This window comes from Nicotiana tomentosiformis, chromosome 3, assembly GCF_000390325.3.
Source record: "Nicotiana tomentosiformis chromosome 3, ASM39032v3, whole genome shotgun sequence".
NCBI lineage: Eukaryota > Viridiplantae > Streptophyta > Magnoliopsida > Solanales > Solanaceae > Nicotiana > Nicotiana tomentosiformis.
Genome location: NC_090814.1, coordinates 59,492,375 through 59,510,702, shown reverse-complemented (window position 1 = coordinate 59,510,702; position 18,328 = coordinate 59,492,375). Strand labels below are relative to the sequence as shown.

The 18,328-nt window shown below is 36.3% G+C and overlaps 1 non-coding gene across 1 annotated transcript; it reads left to right on the top strand.

Annotated features, from left to right (window-relative positions):
* Positions 1 to 12,424: 12,424 nt before the first annotated feature.
* Positions 12,425 to 12,528, top strand: LOC117276976 (small nucleolar RNA R71). Its single transcript, XR_004507237.1, has one exon. It is a non-coding gene; the product is annotated as a small nucleolar RNA R71 (small nucleolar RNA).
* Positions 12,529 to 18,328: the final 5,800 nt, after the last annotated feature.

Sequence of the window (18,328 nt, the reverse complement as noted above, 5' to 3'; positions counted from 1 at the left end):
AGATCCGTCCTCTATCTTTTCTCAAATCTAGTGATATGTCACGTCGATATGCTTCATTCTTGCATGATACATGGTGTTCTTGCTTAAGTTTATTGCACTTTGACTGTCACAATAGACGACATACTCCTTCTAATTCAAGCCATGCTCTTGAAGGAATCACTTCATCCATATAATCTCTTTGCTAGCTTTATTAGTAGTAATATACTCCGCTTCAATTGTAGAGAGTGGGAAACACTTGTGCAACTTTGACTGCCATAATGTAGCTTCCCCTGAAAATATGAACAAACATCCAATTGTAGATTTTTTACTTATCAAGATCACCTTTCATATCAATATTCATGTAACCCTTCAAGACTAGATCGGATCCTCTAAATACAAGCAGTCTCCCGCTCATGTACCTGCATATCCACTTGACTGCTTCCCAATAGTTATTTTCAGGATTTTCAAGGAACCTGCTAACAGCATCAACTGCATGAGCAATATCAGGTCTGATGTATACCATTACATATATCAGGCTTCCGCCTGCTGAAAAATAAGGAATTCGAGCTATGTTCTCTTTGTTTGCCATTGTTGTAGGATACATCTTCTTGCTCAACTTTAGATGAATAAACAGAGGTGTGATAACAGGCTTAGCGCTCTTCATGCTGAAGTATTCTAGTACATGTTCAATATACTTCTTCTGAGATAACCACAACTTTTTGCTTATTCGTTCCCGAATTATCTTTATGCCCAGAATTTATTGTGCAGGGCCCAAGTCTTTCATGTTAAATGACTTAGACAAATCTCGCTTCAACTTGGCAATCAACTACTTTCTTATCCTATAATCACTATGTCATCCACATACATTAAAAAAAAAATTATTATCAAAAAATCTTTTAAGTACACAAATGGATATGAAAAAGTCTTTGTATATGTTTGACTTTTCATGAGTGAGGCAAACTTTATGTACTACTGCTTGTTGCCTGCTTTAACTCATAAAGACTCTTATTCAATTTGCACACTATATGTTTCTTTCCAGCAACTTTAAATTCTTCTGTCTGCTTGATATAAATCTCCGCTTTCAAATCTGCATAAAGAAATACAGTTTTCACGTCCAAATGCTCCACTTTAAGATCTAGGTTATTTGCTAAGCTCAAAATTATTCGAATAGAATTTATTTTGTCAAAATCAATATCTTTTTTATATTCGAAGCATATTACCACCAATCGAGCTTTATATCTAATCAGCTTGCCATTTTTATCTTTCTTGAGTTTAAAGACCCACTTGCACTTTAGTTGTCTTTTACCATGCGGAAGTTCGACCAGCTCGTATGTGCCTTTTTTATGTAGAGATTCTATCTCTTCTTACATGGATTTCATCTACTGGTTCTTTTCTGGATGGGATAACACCTCCTTAAGTCTTTCTAGCTGCCCCTCATCACTAATAAGGATATACTCTGAGGAAGGGTACTTAAATGAATCTACCTTTTGCCTTTCTAATCTCTTCAGAGGTTGAGATTGTTCTTTTTCTTCCTGAGTAAAGTACTCCACTTGCTCGCTATAATCATCAAGTTGCTCCCCTTGTTCAACAACCTCATCGGGTTGCTCCCCCTTCTTGGCAACCTCGTTGGTCGTACTTTCTGCACTTATAGGATGGTTAGAAGTAGAAATAACCATAACAAAGTTAGGAACTATACAAAATTCTTTTTCTTTGCCTTCTCCGAAGGATCAGCAGTTCCAACCTCACTTTTTCGGGAGACTATATTTGTGTTTCTTACGACCTTCTTCTTTATAAGATCCCGGAATCTGTACATGAACTCTTCATCTCTATATCCGATGAATATGCAGGGAATAAATTTATCTTCCAGCTTTATTCTCTACTCTTTCAGTACATATGCAAAAGCTTTGCGACTGAATACCTTCAGATGCAAGTAGGACACCTCCTTGTTGGTTCAAACTCTCTTTAGAATGTCAAACTCTAATAGAACTGATGGACTACGATTGATCATGTAACATATTGTTTAAACTACTTCACCCCATAATGACTTATGCAATATTGCCTTATGAGCACACTTCTCACCTTCTCAACAATGGTGTAGTTCATGCTCTCAGCTATACCATTATGTTATGGGGTTCCAGAAACTGTCTTTTCATCTATGATCCCATGGCTTGAAAAATTACTCCTCAATTCCCCTAAATTATACTCACCTCCATTGATTGGTTTGGAGATGCTTTAGCTTTCGACCCGTCTCTCTTTATACTATAGCATAAAATTTATGGAAAACTTGAAATACCTGATATTTGGTTTTTAAGATATAAACCATAATTTTCGTGAAGCGTCATCAATAAAATTAACAAAGTATTTGTTACCACCTATCATTTCTATTTTTATTGGACCACAAATATTAGAATATGTCAAATCAAGTATATTTAATTTTCTTTCAAACAATATCTGAAATAAGACTCTATGCTGCTTACCAAATAAATAATAGTCACAAGGTTTTACCATCATTCCTTTGGAAAGAGAGAAAAGTAATTTCTTGGAAAGAATCTACAATCCTTTCAAGCTCAAATGACCTATTATTATATACCACAAATATGTAGAAATCTCATCTTAAACTGCGCTCAATTCCCCTTAGCATATTTTCAGATCTGCCCTCTACAACGTGCCACATGCAACTCCCTTTGAAATCACCAATGATACTTTGATGAATCTCCACTTTTGATTGGTAAAATAGTTCTACTATCCATTTCATCCAAAGCTATTCCCGAGATCAAGTTCATTTGTAGGTCAGGTACATGCCACACATCTTTTAGAACCAATGTGCATCCAACACTTATTTTAATATAAATGTCATCGATCCTCGTAATTTTTGAGTAACTTGTGTTACTCATCATTACAGTGCCGAAATCACCTGCTACATATCTGCAAAAAAGATCCTTATCGGTGGGAAGATTTTGTTGTGTCAACCACCCATTTTGACTTTGGACCTGCCAAGTGCATGCACTCCTCTTCCTAATTTATGAAAAGAACAACATTCTTCTACCTTCTATGATGAGAGCATGTTCTTAATTTTCAAGCTTCTTGTTAGATATATGTTTTAATGGTAGACAATATCTTAATTCTAATTGTAGGAAACCAATCCCAAAGAAGAAAGTCACAAGAATTAGAAAGATTCTAGCAGAAGATCTGAAAGCAAGAATCAAGGAGTCAAACGTGCAAGTCAAGATCCAGAAGCAAGAATCAAGGAGTAAATATGCTGTGATTGTGCGTTTCATGAAAAATGAATATTCGATTTAGCTATTTACAGAAGACATCAATCAATCAGTGTAGAAGATCAATCAATCAGTATGGAAGATATACAGAGAATATTCAATCACGCATCACAGAGAATATTCAATCTCAACGGCTTGCAAAAAAAAGGAAATCAAGGAAGCAAAGAAAAGAAGTTATGTTCTATTCTTGGAAGAAAATCATCTTGATTGATTATGAGAGTCAACTCCCTTGGGTTGCCTTTCAACCATGGAACTATCACGCCGTGAAGAATGGAGACCAACTCTCATATATATATATATATATATATATATATATATATATATATATATATATATATATATATATATATATATATATACTACAGAAGATGCAAAGGAAGGACATACTTTGATCGAACCAATATCAATCTCTTTGTTCTACTTCAAACAAGCATTGTAGTTTGCTATAGATTTACTGTGTAACTAGGGAGTGAAGAAAGAGAGAAAAATCACTGGTGAGGCATTGTATCAAGAAGAGAGGAAAGAATAAAGTGACGAAGCTGTTGGTGTATAACAACACCAACCCATCTATACTAAGCAACTTCATACTTGAAAGAGAACACCCTTGCCACCCAAGATGATTGGACGTAGGATTCATTCTGAATCCGAACCAATATAAAATATCCTATGTCATTTACTTTATGCAATTTATTTTCCTGTATTTAGTTTACATCTCATATCAAACGTCCAGTCGACTAGAACCCAACTTAGTCGACTACCTCGTAAAAGAAAATAAAAAATTATAATTCACCCCCTCTTGCACTTTCAATTGGTATTAGAGAAGGTCTCACATTTTTGTTTAACAACTTGTGAGAAAAGATCATGACAAATCAATTAACTATTGGAGCACTATTTCAAGAGGGAACATCGCAAGTCAGGATACCATATTTCAATGGACAACACTTTTCTCAATGGAAAGTGCGCATGAAAATTTATGCAAAGTCCTATGATGTCAAAGTATGACGCGTCATCAAAAAAGGAAAATTATCCACTACCAGTAGCAGCTCAACCACCCGCTGACCCTGAAGATATAGATGAATACACAGACTAGTAAATCACTGTTGTTCAAATTAATTGTATGTAACGAAACTTGCTTTATAATTCAATTAGTGGAGAAGAGTACGAGAAAATTTCAAGCTGTGATACCGCCAAGGAAAATGTGGGACAAACTGGAAGTTACCTATGAAGGAACCAGTAAAGTGAAAGATACCTGGATAAATCTGTGGGTTCATGATTATGAACATCCAAATGAAAGAAGGAAAATCCATTGAGGAGATGTTTGCAAGATTCAGCAAAATCATTGCCAATCTGAAAGCCTTTGGCAAACCGTACTCAAGTGGTGATCAAGTTCGAAAAATCCTGAGAAGTTTGCCTACTACATGGCAGACAAAAGGTAGGCGCATTCGAATCTCAAGATCTAGACAAACTTTTATATGATAAACTACGAGGAGATCTTATAGTATTTGAGAAAACCCATCTCAAGAAAACTCGCCAGGAAGAAAAGAAGAAAACAATTTCTTTCAAAACTACAACTGAAGGTCCTGAAAATAATGCTGATGATTATCCAGAAGCTCTTGAAGAAGAAGCTCCTGAACAAATACTCTTGATGCTGGACCGATGAAGATACATCAGACGACGAATGTAAAGAAGACACTGAAAATTTCTTCATGGCACGAGGTGAAACAAGTGAGGTAAGGCCTTATGACTGTGATAGATGTAACGAATTGTAGGATATTCTTGATCTTACCCTAAAAGAGTCTCAAAAATTTCTAAATATTAAAGAGACTCAATAGGGAAAAGAAGGACTCGTAACTCGATCTTGAAGTATGTGAGATCTAAAGAGATGTACTTCAAGATGATGTTCAGGAATTGCAAATGCAACTTAATGGCATGCGTAAGTCTACCAGTCACAGTTCTGTTAAGTCCAACCAAGCGACTAACAAGTCAACTGAAAAAGGATATGCCAGAACAAAGTCCACAAGTACTAACACTAGTGGAAGGTCAAATACTTGATCAACCCCTATGACTCATTACTATAATAGGGCTGGACACAAATATTCCTTTTGTAGATTTCGTAAATCAAATGTCTCAGGATGGATTTGGAAACTAATAAATAGCACTGATCCTGGTAGAACTAACCAACAAGGACCCAAGCAAGCTTGGGTACCTAAAAGAAGGTAATAATATTTCTTTGCAGGAACACCACAGGAAAAGTCAAAAAGGAAAATGGTATCTCGACAATGTGTGTTCCAGTCACATGACGGGCGACAAAAATCTTTTCAAGGAAGTTACCAAAATCAATGGAGGAAATGTTAAGTTTGGTGATGATTCAAAATGAGAAATTGTCGGGACTGGAACTATTCCGTTTAATAACAACTGTGTCATCATTGAAGTTTATCTTGTAGACAGACTAAATTACAATCTGCTAAGCAGCAGCCAACTATGTGATTCTAGATATGAAATGAAATTCAAGAAAACTAGTTGTGCTATTGAAGATGAATCAGGTAAAATCATTCTTCCAGGAAAGAGGTATGGAAATATCTACATTTTAGATTGCATTGATAATTTGGAAAGTCATATATGTCTTATGATCCCTGGCTTTGGCACAAAAAGCCTGGTCATGCCAACATGCATTTGATTGAAAAACTCTCCAAATATGATTTGGTCATTGGTCTTCCTAAGCTAAACTACTCTAGAAACCATGTATGTGATGCATGTCAGCTTGGTAAGCAAACTATAAACTCTTTCAAACCCAAGGATATTGTTTCCGCTAGCAAGACACTTCAACTACTGCATATGGACTTGTTTGGACCAACTAGAACTGCTAGTATAGGAGGAAAACGGTATGCCTTTATTAATGTGGATGACTACTCACGTTTTACATGGATAATATTTCTAGCTCACAAAGATGAAGATCTAAAGAATTTTGAGATTTTCTGCAAAAAGATAGAGAGAGAAAATGGGTACCTTATATCAACTATTCAGAGTGATCATGGAGGAGAATTTGAAAGCAGAGCATTTGAGGAATTCTGCAATGATCAAGAATACACTCATAATTTCTCAGCACCAAGGTCACCACAGCAAAATAGAGTGGTTGAACGTAAAAACAGAACTCTGTAGGATATGGAAAAAACCATCATACTAGAACATTCCCTACCAAATCACTTCTGGGCAGAAGCAGTTAGCACATCATGTCACATTCTCAACAGGTGCTTAATCCGACCTATTTTAAAGAAGACTCCATATGAACTATCAACAAGTAAGAAACCCAACATTGGATACTTTCATCCCTTTGGAAGCAAATGCTTTATTCACAATAATAGTAAGGATAATCTTGGTAATTTTGACCCAAGAAGTGATGAAGGTATATTTATCGGTTACTCGAATAATAGTAGATCTTTTAGAATCAATAATAAGCGTACTTTATGCGTAGAAGAATCAGTTCATGTTAATTTTTATGATAATAACTCTGGCAGAGAAAGTAGATCTAGCAAGTGATGAAGAGATCAATCAAAATCAACCAAAGATCAGTGAACAAATGATTTCAAAAGAATCCACTGATAGTACAACTGAAATCCCACAGTCGACTAATGAAAACATCAGTGAGCATGATCAACCTCAGAATGAGTCGACTACTCAAAGTATGGAAGTAGTACCAAATGAATGGAGAAGCGAACAAGAATATCCTCAGAAGTTTATCATTGGAAATCCAACTGATGGAATGAAAACAAGAGGAGCTCTAAAGAAAAAGGCTAACAGTGCTCTCATATCCCAAATAGAGCCAAAGCAAGTTGATGAAGCTCTCAAAAACTCAAGTTGGGTACATGCTATGCAAGAAGAACTTGATCAGTTTGACAAAAATCAAGTTTGGATATTGGTGCCCAAACTTGCAAATGCAACAATCACAGGAACCAAGTGGGTATTCAGAAACAAACTGAATGAAGAAGGTAAAGTTATCCTGAACAAAGCAAGGCTAGTTGCTCAGGCCTACTCTCAGCAAGAAGGAGTCGATTATGATGAAACCTTTGCTCCGGTAGCACGGTTAGAATCAATTCGTATTTTACTAGTATATGCTTCTTTTAAAGGTTTTAAATTATTTCAAATGGATGTTAAAAGTGTGTTTTTAAATGGCTTCATTGATGAGGAGGTTTATGTTAAACAACCTCCTGGTTTTGAAAACTCATAGTTTCCTTATCATGCGTTTAAGCTGACTGAGGCTCTCCATGGGCTAAAATAAGCACCTAGAGCTTGGTATGAAAGACTAAGCTCATTTTTGGTCAGTCATGGATTCTCAAGAGGTAAGATTGATACTACTGACGTGCTCAGAACACACACTTAAATTATGCTCGCTAATCAAATATACTATAGTATAATATCGTATCCACAAGGATTGGATTTAAACATTATTCTCGTAGTTTCTAGCTTGATTATTATCCAAGATGATCAACAATTGAGATTTATATGATTTCTAACTAAAATTAACTAAGATCTAAAGCTATTGACTAATGACAATTGAAACAAGGATAAGCAAGAAAGTTATCAGTGGGAGAAAATATGGATTGATAGGATAGGTGTAAGACAATTATTTGGGATCTAACTCTAGATAATTAAATTCTAATGTTCAAGGAATCTCTCGAATTCACTGAATTATTAGTTCAAACGTTCAGCAAAAACTCCTATCTCGATTAAGTTTTAACCTCACAAGCGGAAACAATTTAAGCACGTGAAGATATGCAAGAATGCGTAGTGGATTGGTCTTTAGGAAAATCTCTTTCGATTATTCTCCTAACTAGGTTTAATCAATGATTCAATTAGCCTCTTTCGATTATTTGGAAGAATCGATGAACTCAACAAACAATATAATACAAAGATGCCACAAGCTATGCCTCTCTCGATTACATGAACACGTGAATATAGATGCAACAGTTAAATCATCCGAAAACGCTTCAATACATAAAACGAGAGTTATAATTCACAAACAATCATCAATACACCAAATCAATTAAACCCTAAAGGTAACTACTTCATAGATATGGAGAAATTCGTCACAAATATAGTTAAAGTAATGGAAAATATAAATTCAATTCAAACTCGGGTCTTGAGTGAGGAAGGAATGATGAAATCCTTGTGCTCGTGTTATTCCAACTCCTTCTTAGCCTCCTTAGGTTGAATATGTGTCAAAAGTTTAGAAAATAATGTTTTCCATGTATTTATACCAAGTAGGGTAGGGCCCAGACGAAATCACCTTTTCCTAGTCGAAATAGGATATTTACTCTGTAAAAAATACAAGGCCCACATGGGGCGACGTGCCATGCGGGGCATTAGTGAGAAAATCTAGAGAGCTGAGTTTTTCATTTTGCAGGAATTTTGCACTAGCGTCGCATGCCCCGCTATGCATGGCGCGGGGCGATAGTGCAATTTTCTCAGAGTAATTTTGTTTTCTCATTTTTTGACATCCAGTCTTGGTCCTCGACCCCCGAACGTGATCCCGACTTAATATCTTGGGCTTTTACTCAGACTTCAAAACTCCAACTTATTGAAATTAGCTCCAAATTATCTTCATAGCTCAGAATTACTTCATGCAAGGCATAAAACACACAATAAGTGTAAAACACTACCAATTTAACCTCAAACACAAATAAAGCGTAGTGAATTAGAGTGCAATAAGTGACTAAAATACGTAATTATAGCCTACCATCAACGCCCCACACTTAAACCATAGTTCGTCCTTGGGCAATCAAACTACACTTCACATAGACACGACCCTTTTAAATAACTCTCATAACTCATTACACCAAAAATAATTAAAACAGATTAAGCACTGTAACGTAACATCCTTGCCTCAAGATTTGACTCACAAGCACCACACACTTTTCACAACCCTCTCACTTACTCTAACACATAGGTCAATGACATTACCTTTACTTCATGAATTAAGTGCCCTCACACAATAATAGAGAGTAGTTCCATATGTAATAGAATTTAAGAACAATTAGGAACTTAACATAGAAAGAATTCACTCACTCTTAGAAATAACATTCATGTGCCGCAAAAGACGTACCATAGGCTTGCCCGTATTGTACTACTCTACTAATTGAGCTCATTCAGTCAAGGATCAAGTAGGACTTCATTTGGTTGTAATGTAGGCTGCAGGATGGGTAAGATACATATGGATATAGTTACTACACCTCCCTAAGCACTTTTATACATATACATAACCATTCAAAACCCCACACTTATGTCAAACCATAACTCCACCTTCACATCAATATACAAAAACTCCCTACTTCTTTAAGCCCAATTACATCAAGAGTTACCACTATCAAAGAATATTTTGCACAACAAGACAATATTTTTTCTTTTCTCTTTTAATTCAAGTGGCTCTTTATTTTTTGAAAGAGCGCACCTTTATCCTTAGTTCAATAGTTTCACTCAAAAGCCAAACCAACCACCCCACACTTCACTTTTACAAAGTTCATAATAAATTCAAGTGCTCACGAGAGGTACAAGGTTCAAATAGATGGTCAATTCAAACAAATGGTTAGGGCTTGCAATGTGGTTGCCAAAGAAACAGGATTACAGGCTCAAAAGATTTAACTACGATACATAACAATTAGGTGGGAAAAAGCATATATCTAGCTCAATAAAAAAATGCCTATATCCCTTCCAAGACTGAATAAAACTACCATTTCGCTTTGCAAACACACGGAAAAAGTTCTAGACATCAAATGCAATGCACAAAATAACACAAAACCTCACACACACATGGCACATAACTCACTCAAGATTGGACTATCAAGACACTCTAGCCAAAGTAGTTAAGCAAAGTTAAGATCATACAATTTAAGGTACTTATACAAGAGTCAAAAACTGAGCCTAAGTGTCACAACTAAAGCACTTACTATTCTCAAGGTATAATAAATTTAAGGGATATTGCCTTCAATTCAATTCATAGCATAAGGTTTCCTACTCCTAAAAAATAAAAACTAACTACACCCGGTTCAAACAAAACCCTTGAAAAAGAACCACAACACAAAGAAAAACCAAGGGGAAATTATTGCACTACATCCAAAAGAAAATATTTTTGTCTTTTTCCTTCCGACTTTAATACCTCAAGAAACATGTCGATGATATCCATCGTCGAAAAAAATCGAAAATTTTAATATTAACTAAAATTTTTATGTTTTGTTTCATTTGTTTTTCTATCTCTAACTACTAAAACAACAAAAACTAAAACTAATATACATACATACATACATACATACATACAATATATCCCCCACCCCATACTTTAAGTTGTGGCATGTCCCCATGATACACAATTAAAAAGCATAAGGTAAAGGAAACTTCCATGAACATCTAGTCGGGGTCTAAGTCGAAGTCGGGCTTCATTCCTCGCCTTCGAACCAATACGCACATCCATACAGACAGCTTCTTCTCAACCTTTTTGGGATACAACCCACACTTATCTTTCTCACTCGATATATCCTTCTCTTTTGAGCCCTTCACTTTCCACTCAACACTCGCAGCTGGTTTGCCCTTTTGTGCCCCCTTGCTACATTCATCTCAAAAGTCACAGTCTCCTCACCCACTCTAAGCATGAGTTTTCTCTCATGTATATCTAATATAGCTCTACCCATCGCTAAGAATGGTCTTCCTAGGATAAGGGGGACCTCCTTTATTTTTTCCATATTCACCACTATAAAATCCACAGAAAATACGAACTTATCTACCCGAACTAACACATCTTCCTCTATCCCCTCGAGTGTTATAGTTGTTTGGTCTGCTAGCTGCAAAGATATGGGTGCAGACCTTATCTCTCCAATCTCCTTCTCCAGTTTCCTGTAAATAGATAGAGGCATTAGATTAATTGAGGCACCAGAATCACATAAAGACTTATCAAAATTAATAGTTCCTAAAGAGAAAGGTATAGTAAAACTCCTTGGATCTCCACATTTTTGTGGGAGTTTATTTTGTAATATTGCACTGCAATGCTCTGTGAGCTTGACCACTAAGGTCTCTTCTATCTTCCTCTTCTTTGTAAGGATCTCATTCAAGAATTTGGCACAAGCAAATATTTGTGAGAACACTTTTGTGAATGGTAAGTTTACATGAACCTGTTTCAGCACATCTAAAAATCTCCCAAACTGCTTGTCCAACTTTTCTCTATATAGCTTTTAGGGGAAAGTTAAAGCAGGTATATGCTGGCTCTCCTCAGGTTCCTCCCTTCTCGAAGTTTCTCCCTTCTTCTTTTTCTAAGCTTTCACCTGGCCCTTCTTCTTTTTATCAACATCATTCTTCAGCTACTCCCACTTTCTTTTTCAAGTTTCACATCATTTTGGATCGGGGTGAGATCTTCCAACACTTTTCCACTCCTCAGAGTTACATCATTCACCGTTTCTTTGAAATTTCTCTCAGTATCAGCGGGGAGAGTTCCTGGAGCCCTCTCAGAAAATATTATTGCAATCTGTCCCACTTGCCTCTCCAGGTTTTGAAAAGATTTGCCTAGTTCTTTGATAGTTGCTCCATGGGCATCCAGCCTCTCATCTGTATTGATAATGAAGGCCTTCATTAGCTCTTCTAGACCGGAATGAACGTGTTGTTAAGGCTGATATTGCCGCCTCAGCTAATTTTGGACCGCTGGAGATCCTTGTCCCTGGGGTATAGAGTTATTTTGTTGCCAAGAATTCGCAGTACCTCTAGGTGAACTCTATGAAAAAATAGGGTGCCTCTGACCCATTGCATTAAAATTGTAGTTCCCCACAACATTCACTTCCTCAGTTGAGGCTTGACACTCATGAGTAGGGTGTCCTCTTCCAAATATATCACACGCTGCATGAGGCTCATTTTGTATCGAGGCTAAGGTCAGCCTCCTTATTTCTTTAGCCATAGCAACAAGCTGTACCTGTATAGATGTATTAACATCCACTTGGTGAACACCAGTTGATCTTCTTCTTTCAGCACTCTCAGAGGGCCACTGATTTGCATCTTCAGACAACTCATCAAGAATTGTAACTATCTCCTCTGGAGTCTTCTTCATCAAAGGGCCTCCAGCTGCATTGCTCAATGTTCTACGTGAGGCCGATGTCAATCCATCCCAAAAGTCCTGGAGTTGTATCTAGAGTTCAATTCAGCTATGTTGACACTTTATAACTATCTCCTTAAACCTCTCCCATGCTTCAAAAATAGTTTTAGTCTCTTTCTGGCAGAAGTTATGGATTTCTCTTCTAAACTTGCCAGTCTTAGCTGAGGAGAAATATTTATCAAAGAATTTTCTAGTCATCTCCTCCCATGTTCTAATCGATCGCGTGGGTAAGCTTCAAAGCCACTGCTTTGCATCATCCTTGAGTGTGAATGGGAATGCCCTTAAATACACTGCATCTTGTGACACACCATTATATTGAAAGGTGTTCATAATCTCCTCGAAGTCCATTAGATATGTGTTTGGATCTTCGTTTGGCTTCCCTCTAAAGACACAACAATTCTGAAGGGTTTGAAGCAACCCTTGCTTCAAATCTAAATTGTTTGTTGCAATTGGAGGTGGTCTAATATTTGATAATCCTTGATTATTGACCGGTCTAGCATAATCACCAAGTGGTCTCCCAGGCTCGGAAGCTATATTTCTGAACTGGTCTGCAGCCAAGGGTTGATTTTGAGAAATTCTTCGACCCCTCTCTTCTTCATAGATAATATGTGCACCTCTCATAGTTGCTTCCTCAGCATCCCATGCAGCTTTTTCTATTCATTGGGTTGCTTCTCTCGCAGCCAAATCTACATTATCTTCACCATTTCCAGCCATAGTTTCTTTGGTTGAGGATTGCCCAACCTTTTCTAACGTCTCGGTGAGGTTTCTTTTCTTCCTCAGCTGTCGCAATTGCTTTTCTATCTCGGGCTCGTATGGTAGCACTTCCTTCATAGAAGTTCGAATCATGTACCAATCTAAACCTGTAACCTACGCACAGTCAAAGAACACCAACCGTATAAAGAGAAAAATAAAATTAAATAAAAAGAAAAAATTCCTGAATTAGCACTACAAACTATTTCAAACATTGTTGATTGCCAATCCCCAGCAACGACGCCAAAATTTGACGAGCTTAGAACACACACTTAAATTATGCTCACTAATCAAATATAGTATAGTTTAATATCGTATCCACAAGGATTAGATTTAAACAGTATTCTCATAGTTTCTAGCTTGACTGCTATCCAAGATGATCAACAATTGAGATTTATATGATTTCTAACTAATATTAACTAAGATCTACAGTTATTGACTATTGACAATTGAAACAAGGATAATCAAGGAAGTTATTAGTGGGAGAAAATAGGGATTGATAGGATAGGTGTAAGATAATTGTTTGAGATCTAACGCTAGATAATTAACTTCTAATGTTCAAGTGAGTCTCTCGAATTCACTCAATTATTAGTTCAAACGTTCAACAAAAACTCCTCTCTCAATTAAGTTTTAACCACACAAGCTGAACCAATTTAAGCACGCGAAGATATGCAAGAATGCCTAGTGGATTAGCCTTTAGAAAAATCTCTTTCGATTATTCTCCTAACTAGGTTTAATCAATGATTCAACTAGCCTCTTTCGATTATTTAGAAGAATCTATGAACTCAACCAACAATATAATGTAAAGATATCACAAGTTATGCCTCTCTCAATTACATGAACAAGTGAATATAGGTGCAACAGTTAAATCATCCAAAAACGCTTCAATACATAAAACTAGAGTTATAATCCACAAACAATCATCAATACACCAAATCCATCAAACCCTAAAGGGAACTACTCCATAGATATGAAGAAATTCATCAGAAATATAGTTAAAGTAATGGAAAACATAAATTCAATCCAAACTCGGGTTTTGAGTGAGGAAGGAATGATGAAATCCTTGTGCTCGTATTCTTCTAACTCCTCCTTAGCCTCCTTAGGTCGAATATGTATCAAAAGTTCAGAAAATAATATTTTTTCATGTATTTATACCAAGTAGGGTCGGGACCAGATGAAATCACCTTTTCCTAGACGAAATAAGATATTTACTCTGTAAAATATACACAGACGTGCCGCATGGGGCGACGCGCCATGCTGGGCATTAGTGGGAAAATCCAAAGAGCTGATTTTTTCACTTTGCAGGAATTTTGCACTAGCGCCCTGCTACGCATGGCGCGAGGCGGTAGTGTAATTTTCTCAGAGTAATTTTGTTTTCCTATTTTTTGACATCCAGACTTGGTCCTCGACCCCCGAACGTGATTTCGACTTAATTTCTTGGGATTTTACTCAGATTTCAAAGCTCCAACTTATTCAAATTAGCTCCAAATTATCTTCATAGCTTGGAATTACTTCCTGCAAAGCATAAAATACACAATAAGTGTAAAATACTACCAATTAAAGCTCAAACACAAATAAAGTGCAGTGAATTAGAGTGCAATAAACGACTAAAATACGTGATTATAGCCTACAATCAACTACCCTCTTCATCAAAAGGTCATCTTCAGGAAATCTCATTATTCAAATCTATGTTGATGATATTATATTTGGAAGTGCTAACCCTGTTCTATGCAAGCAATTCTCACATCTCATGCAAAGTGAGTTTGAAATGAGCATGATGGGAGAATTGACTTTCTTACTTGGACTTCAAACTCATTAATCAGATGAAAGAATCTTTATATGTCAGACAAAATACACGAATGAGCTGATACAAAAATTTGGAATGAGCAATGCCAAGGCACTTGGGACTCTCATGAGTCCAGCTACATCTCTTGACAAAGATGAGGAAGTAAAACCAGTGGATGAATCAAAATATCGTGGAATGATTGGATCGTTACTTTATTTAACTGCTAGTCATCCTAACATAATGTTTAGTGTGTGCAGATGTGCCAGGTTCCAAGCAGCTCCCAAGGAGTCACATTTAACAACAAGCTTGAAGATTTTTCAGAAGCAGATCTTGCAGGAGATAAAGATGACAGGAAAAACACAAGTGAAACTTGTCAACTACTTGGAAGATCACTGTCACGCCTCGAAATCAGGAGCGCGACCGGCGCTCAACTGAGTAAACCCAGTCGAACAAGCCTAATTTACATTAACCTCTCATCATTACTCATGCATGATTTACCATAACATAATAAAATCTTGACTTTCATATTAAATACACTTGGCTCAATGGCCCATATTTTCTTTCTCGTGGTGGTTACACAACTCTATAAATAGCTGTAAATACTGTGAACATAAATACATGACAAAACTCAAATCTTTAATTACATGACCCACAGTGTACATGGAGCTTCTATGACAATGGATACCTATATACATAAAACGAACTAGATCCAAACACCCACTAGAATTGTAGTGGGCTCACCATAAGCTGAGTAGTGAAGAAGATCCCTATCAAAGATCCATATCATCCTATAGAAGTATACCTGCATCCATTAAAATATGCAGCGCCTCCGACAAAAGGGACGTGAGTACATGTGGAATAGTACTCGTAAGTAAGGCAGTCAAAACAACATATGAAAATACGGTAACTCAAATAAGAGGCAATTAAAGTACATCAAAAAACTACGAAACATCCAATAAAATCACATTTCAAGTCTTATTATACTTGCATCATTCTAACCTTCTTTTAGGATCAACTGCACCATATGAACTATACATGGAATGCATAATATAATGTAATTGTAACAACATGTACAAACAATACCAACGAAAGTGGAACCTTCCTCCCTTAATTTACACATATACATTTCGTAGACCGTCCTTAGTGTTCACATATCATATTATACACATGCGTCTCATAGACCGTTCACAACGTTCACTTACACAATACAAATACACCTATTCAAGGGCTTGGAAATACAACATGAATATGATGAATCATGGTAACAATAAATGGGCTTAGATAACCGTTAACGTCAAGAAAATTTATCGTTATTAAGTCAGGGATCCTTTATAATATTCAAGGGCTTGGAAATACAACATGAATATGATGAATCATGGTAACAATAAATGGGCTTAGATAACCGTTAACGTCAAGAAAATTTATCGTTATTAAGTCAGGGATCCTTTATAACCACCCTCACACAAAGCGGCCATGTCGCCTTACCCCAACATATGCGGGTGGAGGTATATCACGATACCACAACCTCTACACAAAACGGTCCTACCGCCTCAGCCCAATATATGCGGGTCGAGGTGTATTCCACAATACCACAATCCATACACAAAGCGGTCCTACCGCCTCACCCCAATATATGCGGGTAGAGGTGTATTCCACAATACCACAATCCCTACACAAAGCGGTCCTACCATCTCACCCCAATATATGCGGGTGGAGGTGTAATCCTAATCACAATACCATATATAAACTCAAAGCAACATAGTTTGTCATTACATTTTACGTCGTAATTACTCATATCATTGGAATATTTCATGTTCATGCTCATCATGGAGAAACACAACTCATTACATTATCGCATGCATGGTAAATCAATAAGTCGATTTCAATGGCACATGGACCCAATTCCTTTTCTTAAGGTTCATCGTCATTTACCAAAGGACATCTCCCTTCCATCTCATTATTCACTCTCTTGATCTCTTGAGGTTATTAACTAGGTTCATGACTCTTGGGGACTTAACAATAAAATTCATTTACATATATTATTTCAGAAGCATACAATAATAATTGAAACCATTGGGACATACAACACTTCGAAATTCTCATTTAGGCAACGATCACATTTCATGTTCATACTATCACTTACTTGTACTTGCCATGGGTGATCATAGAACATTAAGAGCATTTAGAATATTTAGGAACACCATAGCCTTTACTCGCAAGAACTTAGGGGTTTATAACATATTGGAAACAAAAGTACAAATATGTACATCACATAACCTTTCACACCCTATATCACGTAATCCGTACTTTCAACTACTTAGAACATTATTATTTCATTGACTCTCTTGGACATACATATTATTCTTCTTTCATGGCACAATGGCCGTATTTCATATTCCACACTTTCATGTCTTTCCTTTCATGGATCATCATCCTAAATATCAACATATACAATATCCCGAAAATCACAACTTTAGGTTCATTAGTAATGAAGACTTTAAACACTATGGATTTCTTCTTGAATTACTTTTTCCCAAAAAGGACAATACACAATTTTCACTCACGAATATGTAAGAATGCAAAACACATTGAAAATACTCACTAAACATAGCATTAGCTAAAACAGCCACATATGGGCATCACTTGAGTTCATAAGCTTTTAGGCAATTCTATGTTCAAAGTCAATTTTTGAATAGTTGAATCAAAGCTCATTTCATAATCTTTCTTACATCATCTCATTTCATGGGCACCATTGGACACAAGTATAACTTTTTGGCCACACTTTATATCCTCAATTCACTTATTTCACTTCCAACCATATTTATAGGTTATCAACAATAAGACATTTCCAATCAATATTTTAGGTACACATATGAGCAATTAAGAGTCTTAAGCATATTGAGTTTTCTCACACAATTTGACATCATAAACTTCCTTTGAAACACCACTCAAAGACATATCATGTTAATACACATATGTTTCTTGAACACATTCCCAAAAGATAACATAATGTGATAGGAACATTCAAAACACGTTTTAAATACATAATTCTCGACACTTTACTTATTTGGGACATTCAAATTTATTGGCAACAACCCGGAACATAGAATAAGGAACTTGAGACATCCATACATGAAACTTACGGGAACATCATTGAATTCAATTATAAGAAGGAAGTTTAGCCAACATACCTCGCTTTGAGCTTTCCTTAAATTACTACAACGTTCCGAAAATTCTAGCAATCCCAATCTATTTTGATACATAACAAAATTGAACCATAATTAGAAAGATATTCATGGTCTCAGCTCATTTGAGCATTTTATCAAACACTAGGTGTGCAAATTTGGCTACAAGGTTCTTCTACAAGATTTCCTTCACTCTTTAACCCAATATTTACTTATTTTAGCCCAACAA